The sequence below is a fragment of the Chrysochloris asiatica genome, unplaced genomic scaffold, assembly GCF_000296735.1.
Source record: "Chrysochloris asiatica unplaced genomic scaffold, ChrAsi1.0 scaffold00199, whole genome shotgun sequence".
NCBI classification, from domain to species: Eukaryota; Metazoa; Chordata; class Mammalia; order Afrosoricida; family Chrysochloridae; genus Chrysochloris; species Chrysochloris asiatica.
In genome coordinates, this window is record NW_006408717.1 from 4,109,638 (window position 1) to 4,117,639 (window position 8,002).

General features: G+C 37.9%; 2 pseudogenes; both read right to left on the reverse strand.

Annotated features, from left to right (window-relative positions):
- Positions 1–322: 322 nt before the first annotated feature.
- Positions 323–3,346, reverse strand: LOC102824160 (annotated as a pseudogene).
- Positions 3,347–4,536: 1,190 nt separating this feature from the next.
- Positions 4,537–5,081, reverse strand: LOC102828731 (annotated as a pseudogene).
- Between the last annotated feature and the right edge of the window lie 2,921 nt (positions 5,082–8,002).

An 8,002-nucleotide genomic window follows, 5' to 3' on the forward strand; every position in this document is an offset into this window, starting at 1 on the left:
GGTTTTACGAGGTTCTGAAAAATTCATTTTTAACTCCTAGACTTGCATTCCTGTACTGAATAGTGACCCAAACTAATAAATGGTAAACTATTGAATGTGAATCTAAATATTTCAGGTATGGGGGAGTGCCACTTTTTATCCACTACAAAGAGAAGCCTCTAGTCAACAGTTGTAAGTGAAGAAAACTATTATTTTTTTTTTTTTTTACTATTACATAAACATGTGCAAATCTCTTAGCCCCACTGTATCAACAGTACTTCTGTCTTGCAAAAACAGAGTCTTAAAAAGAGTGGTGAGAAGGACACAGACAAGTAGAAAGGAGTTATTTTTTTATCTCCAAAATTGTGCTTCCTGGTTCTTAGTTCTTAGTGCTATAGATGTTGCAGAACTGAGCAAGAGAGTTCATAATAGGTATAGGTATGCACTGCTTGTTCAACATATGCCAGCAATGGAAGACCATCATGCTGAAGGGTTTAGCTGTATCTGATAGAAGAATAGAGGAAAGACATGATTCACAGATGTTCTCCTCATCCACCAAACACCTTTCATTTGAGTTCTATACATTTTCTTCAGTCAGGACAAAGAGTGAGCTACTAAAGTCTTCTAACATCTTTCACAAAGTAGAATCTGTAAATGATAGTCTTGCAGGATTTTAAACAAGGGATCTCTCAAATTGGGAATATCTATTCCTTCCTTAATATGGTGAAACAGGAGAATTGGGTCAACATGAGTGCTATTATTGTTTAACAATAAATGGTAGTTAACAATGGTAGCATATCGGTTGCGAATCAGGCTGCGAACCTTAAGGTTAGCAGTTTGAAACTACCAGCCGTTCCAAGGAAGAAAGATGAAGATTTCTGCTCCCATGAAGATTTATAGCCTCGGAAATCCTGTACAGGGTTGCTATGGGTCGGAATCGACTTGACGGCACTTAACAACAACAAAATAGAATTGGATCATCCCAGAATTTGCATCATTTGCTTCTTGGAAAATTCAGTTTCTTTATCAACATCATGTAATTCTTCCATGATCATGTTCAGGGTGCTCTGATTATTGCATATTTGGTTCAGAAGATAAACTGTTACTTCAACAAAGTTTTTCTGTTGATAGATCTCAAGAGTGGACAATGGGTAGAAATGGAAATAAGCTTGTCCAATCATATTCCACATTAAGGCTGATCTATTTTTCATGGTAATGCTACCTTTTAGGGTGGTCTCTCTTGAAAATCTTATGCAAATACACAGCTTCAATTCTAGTCTATCTTCTAATTCTTGCATGACCTTTTCATTTGACATTTTGTTTTCATTGTCCCAAAGCATGTCAACAGCTTTCTCTGAATGAATAAAACAATTTTATCCTTGATAAAACTGAAGAAGTTTTGTTTATCGATCAACTGGAAAATGAGTTTATGTCTTATGTTGAGTATTTTTCCCAGAACATTGCCATAGTGTGTATGATAGGTATACAAGGTTTTAAGTAAGGTTCTATTCTGATTATCTTTTTTTCAGGTGATCCAGAACAGCCTGAGCTATTACTGAAGTGTTATATTGCTACCCAGGCTATTCTCAGATTAATGTAGCAAAACCCTCATAGTCACTTTCAAAAATTCATGTAAGATCATTTCACAGATGAGTGATTTCAGATTGGATCTCCTCTTGGAAAATAGTTCATTAAAAAAAAAAAAAAGAAAAAAGAAAAAGAAGTAATAGCCTTAAGCTGTCTGATTTCTTTAAATTTATAAACTTCATATTCCAAGAGTGCTGCATTTTCCTTAATAATTATGTGGTATTTGAATGCTGCTATGCTATATAGTCAGAGCCAACTCCATGGCTCATAACAACAACAACAATGCTATATATGCCACGGACTACCAAAAGAACAAACCGATCTATTTGTTCTTCTGGAAGAAGTGCAGCCAGAGTGCTCCTTGAAGGCCAGGATGGCCAAACTTTGTCTCTTATACTGGAGAAGTCGCTGGAGAAGGATACCATGTTTGATAAAGTGGAGGAAAAGAGGACGACCCCTAGCGACATAGATTGGCAAAGTGGCAGCATCAATGGGTTCAAGTGTGGCAACAATTGTGAGGTTGTCCCAGGATCAGGTAGTATTTTGTTCTGTTGTGCACAGGATTGCTATGAGTCGGTACCGACTCGATGGCACCTAACAACAACAACAACAACAATGCTATACTCTCCTTTATCCACCAGGTGGTTTATATATGCCAACTCAACCCAGAATCCTGTGTCTTATAATGTACTTTTGGCTAATTTCAGCTGCCATCAAAGCATCTTCATATTTCTGCTTTATAAGGAGCCAGTAAATGTGACCATCTTGGTCTCATTCCTTGATCACTACAACATCTCTTGTACTCACGATGTAAATGAGTGATTCCCCATCAAAGTACTCTATATGACAATCTCTACATTCGTTTTCCTGAAAGCCTCTGACTATCAGAGCATCAGAAGAAATCTCTTCAATAAGTCTCTGGAAGCAGTTAGATAATATCCAATCTAGGCCGGGGGCAGTAGTCTCCATCCATCTTTCTGTAAATTCCTTTACGTAGGAAAGCACAATAAACTGATCTCAGAGAGATGCAGGTCTGTTGATGTAGAATTCAGTTTCAAACTGAGACACTATTTCAACATTTGAAATGGCAAATCTCTCATTTCACTGGCATGCTGTTCCTTCACTGAACATATCTTTATAGAAATCTCCCTGTCAGTAGTTAGTGTCACATCCTTCCAGTAGAGACTGTAGTGATACATATCTGGGTGAAGACTTATATCATCTCAGGTACACTGGTGAGTCTTTGCTTTGAGGTGATGTCAAAAATCTTCACAAGCATGCTGTTGACCCAAGCAATCATGTGGCCTCGCCATTTCACACTTCTTAAATTTCCTTCTGTTTCATGCAGAATGGAAGACTTCCATCTGTTCATCCAAGAATGTTCAAACAGCAGCAACTTGTTCCCTCTGGTCACACACTGCTTGGAACTGGATCTCATGAACTGCAGGTGCACAGCAATTATTTAATGGGACAGTTAAAAGTCTTACAAAATTCCTCTCCAGTATACAGCCCAAATACCTGCACTTTGTTATCCTCTGAACACACACCCATGTGCTCTTTACTTTCATCCAGGCTAATCTGGACTATCTTCAACAGATTCACATCCAATGTCGAGTGATGCTTCCCTGGACATCAAGTAGATAAATCTTGCTGCAATGTGTACCCAATGTAAAAAACTTGTATGGACTGTCATGCAACTAGTTGCAACCTTATGAAGCATTTCAGTTATACCACTGGAAAAACCTTCATACTTCAGTTTGGGTTCCTCTTCACTTTCTTCTTCCTTAATTTCCCTTGCCTTGTAAAACAGAATACCCAGAGATTTCAGGGCTTAGGATGTTGACATCTTTCAAGGTTATTATTCTGCCTCAGACCCATGTGTTGATTGTACACCTGTTTCTGCTATGGTGCAGCTGGGAAGTCCCGGGTTTGAAATTTTTCTTCAATTCTTTCAGCTTGAGAAACACTGTTTGAGAAATGTTCCCTTTTAGTTTTCTAACTCCAGATCTTTGCACATTTCACTATAATACTTAACTTTGTCTTATTTAGCTGCCCTTTGAAATTCTCTATTCAGGTCTTTTACTTCCTCATTTCTTCCATTTGTTTTATCTTCTCTATCCTCAAGAGCAATTTTCAGAATCTTTTCAGACATACATTTTGTTCTTTTCTTTCTTTCCTGTCTCTATAATAAACTTCTGCTTTCTTCCTGTATGATGATCCTTTTTTTCTTTTCTTTTAAATGGGTATTATTTTATTTATTTGAACTAATACTTATAAATCAGCCAGCCATACTGGTACTTTTATTACCACATTACAGCAGAATACAAAACAAAACATCTTTCTACAAATATTCAAATAATGAACAAGTTAGGGTCTACAGTGAAACAGACTAGAAAGGTGGAGGAAATCAATGAAGCTCATTTTTTTAGCATGACTCTTCACTCTAAATTATCTATTAAGTAGTTTCCTAAATCCTATAAAACACAAATAACCCTTCATCACACATCTTTGTGCTTTTGGTCCCTTTTATTGAGGCTAGAGCCTAAAGGGATCCAAGGTATCATATATAGTTATCTATAGTCAGAGACATCCTTTATCATGCTGTGCAGAGCAGCCAAGGCCATCTGTCAGGAGGCTACTATGGAACCCTTAGATTAAATGCGTATCTTACTTTCCCCTTCCATATCTATACAATAGGCACAATGAAAACCAGGATACCAAGGCAGAGGCATATACCTCTAAAACAAGGAGTCCTACAAGAAAGGAAGTAATGCAGCCACTGTCCAGACTGACATGGAATTTATGCCTTCTTCACACAGCTTCAGGTTGTATGTTCATGGCGTCATTTAGAAATTTATCTATGGTTTGTGAGGCTTCCGGATCACTGGCAGAGTTTGCTTGAACTGGGGCAGCAGGAATTTCTTTCCACAGTTCTGAAACTTGTTCCAGGCCTGATTGTTACAGGATTGGTTATTCCAGGCTTGGGATTCCCCAAACCTGGTTTCTGTTCCAGGTCTGGTTGCTTCCGGTTTGTCTGTTCCAGGTCTGGTTGCTCCATGTTGGAAGGTTTCCAGAAGGGAGGCATCCCTGGTGATAGGAAGCATAGAGGTCCAGGTATTCTGTAGGCACAGAGACCTTCTGAGCCACACCATTGCTACGACTTGGTCATTTGGTGCTTTTCTGTCACCTCTTACATTTCATTCGCTGGTTCTGGAACCAGGTCTTAACTTGTTTGTAGGTAAGGTTGAGAACTTCAGAAAGTTCTTTCATCTGCTGGAGGCTGAGGTATTTCTGTTTGGGCACTCTGTCTTTGAGTATGTACAGCTGCGTCTGACAGAACACAGTTCTGACCTGTTTCCTCTAGGAAAGTAGGAAAGTTTCTGCCCTTTTACGTTCTTTCTTCATAGTGCTCTTCTCTATTAAGTGGGCAGTTTTACTTTGGAAGTTGTAGAAGAATCAGGACTAACCTGAATAAGCAGATGAGTCTCTGAGTAGAATGCCTCAGTAGATGACATTTGCAAGGATATGTAATTTTCTTCAGCTCTCAAATCATAAATATTGAAGAGTCCCTAGAATCACAAGCTTCAGGCAGGCTTTGGGGAGAAGCTACATCCACACTCCTCTCAACTAGCACAGTGTGAAGAATGGAGTAGTCAGGGCCTTCAAACACCTGAATTTGCCTGCTGCTCTCTAAATTGCTGGTACTGGGAAGTTTTGTTTTTGGTAACTCCTGTATGATGTTCTTAATGATATCCCACAACTATCCTGGTCTTCAGACATTAGTGTCTAATGCATCAAATCTGTTCTTGAGATGGTTTCTGAATTCAGGAGGGATATTCAAGGTCATAGTTTGGCTCTAGAGGACTTTAAAATTTTTTCTCCAGCTTCAGCCTGAACGTGCGATGAGAAATTGATGGTCTGTTCCACAATCTAATCCTAACCTTGTTTTGGCTGATGACATTGAGCTTTTTTAACAGTCTCTTCCAACAGATGTAGTCAATTTGATTTCTGTGCATTCTATTGGGTGAGGTCCATGTGTATAGTCAACTTTTATGTTGTTTGAAAAAGGCATTTGTATTGAATAATTCTTTGGTCTTCCAAAATGCTATTATGCAATCTCCAGCATCATTTCCATCACCAACACCATGTTTTCCAACTATGATCCTTCCTCTTTGTTTCCAATCTTCTCATTCCAATCACCTGTAATTATCAATGCATCTTGACTGGATGTTTGATCAGTTTTAGACAGAAAAAGTTGGTATAATTCTTCAATGTCATCATTAACTGGCTTTATTGGTTGGTGTATAAATTTGAAAAATGGTGGTATTAACTAGTCTTCCTTGTAGACATATGGATATTATCCTATCACAGAAAGCATTGTACTTCAAGAAAGATCTTGAAATGTTCCTTTTGACAATGACTATTGGACCATTCCTTTTGAATTTGTCATCAATAGCATAGTAAAACATATGATTGTCAGATTCAAAATGACTAATACCAGTCCATTTCAGGCACTAATGCCTGGCATGTACATTCCATTTCATTTCTGACAACTTCAATTTTCTTAGATTTCTACTTTGTACATTCCATTTTCTGATTATTAATGGATGTTTGCAGCTGTTTTTCCTTATGTTGAGTTGTACGTCTTCAGCAAATGAAGGTCCCAAAAGCTTTTATCCATTCATGTTATTATGGTTAACTCTATTTTGGGTTTTTGCAAGAAAGGTTGCAACAGTAGATCAAAAGGATCTGCCAGAAAGTCAAGTTAGATTCAGAAGAGGACGTGGAACTCAAATTATCATTTCTGATGTCAGATGGATCTTGGCTGAAAGCAGAGAATACCAGAAAGATGTTTATTTATGCTTTATTTACTATACAAAGACTTCGACTATGCAGATCACGACAAGGTATGGATAACATTTGGAAGAATGTTTATTACAGAACACTTGTGATTGTGCTCATGAGGAACTTGTACATAGACCAAGAGGGAGTTGTTAGAACACAAAGGGATACAGAATGATTTAAAGTCAATAAAGATGTGTACCAGGGTTATATTTTGTCAACATACTTATTCAATCTGTGTGTGGAGGAAATAATCCAAGAAGCTGGATTATGTGAAGAAGAACATGACATTAGGATTGGAAGAAGATTCATTAACAACCTGTGATATGCAGATGATACAAACTTGCTTGCTGAAAGTAAAAAGAACTTAAAAACTTAGTGATGAATATTCAAGTCTACAGCCTTCAGCATGATTGCACTTCAGTGTAAAGAAAACAAAAATCCTCACCAATAAATAACATCATGATAAATAGAGAAAATATTGAAGTTGTCAAAGACTTCATTTTGTTGGATCCACAATCAACACTCATGGAAGTAGCTGTCAAGATGTACTGCATTAGGCAAAACTTCTGTACAAGACCTCTTTAAAGTGTTAAAGAGCAAAGATACCAGTTTGAGGACTGATGTGTTTCTGACCCAAACCATGGTATTTTCAATCATCTCATATGCATGTGAAAATTGGACAATGAATAAGAAAGATTGTAGAAGAATCTATTCATTTGAGTTATGACACTGGAGAAGAATATTAAAAGTATGATGGACTGTCAGAGAACAAATAAATTTTTGTTGGAAGAAGTACAGCCAGAATGCTCCTTAGAAACCAGGATGGTGATGGTAAGAACCGTACCTAGAGTAAATACTAAGCATATACACATTCAGAAAATTTAGGATTCTAACAGGGAAGTGTTTTAGAGAAATGAAAATGGAATCACTAACTCATCACCTCTCTAGCAATGTTGTTAGGTGCCGTTGAGCTGATACTGATTTATAGCAACCTTGTACAGTGTTTCCAAGGAAACAGAAAGCCTTGTCTTTCTCCTCTGGAGCAGCTGGTGTCTTTGAACTGTTGACTGGTAGTTAGCAGTTCAGTGCTTATCCTACAACACCACCAGTGTGCTCCTCTTCAGCAATAAAACCCACTACCCTTGATGCAATTCTGACTCATAACAATCCTATTGGCAGAGTAGAGTGCTACATCGGCTTCTGAGGCTGTACTTCTTTATGGGATCAGATTGCCTCATCTTTTTCCTGTGACTGGTGAGTTTGAACCAACAGCTTTGTGTTTAACAGCCCAGTGCTTAACTTGATACGCTACCAGGGCTCATTTCTCTAGCAATAGGAGATTCAAAAGAAGACTGAAACATTTCAGACTAAAGGCTGCCCATCAGGATTCTCCTTGTACATTAGTAGGAATAATTTTAGCTATGTCCCAGACTGGGTACTCATTTCTCTCTTGCCTACCTCCAAGACCCCCATCTGAACTCACTACGACTCAGACTGTTTCATCACTATTTGATCTGTCCTTATGTGTTGTGCATAATAGCCAGTGGAACCAGATTAAAAACCTTTGTCCAAATATTATATGATACCATTT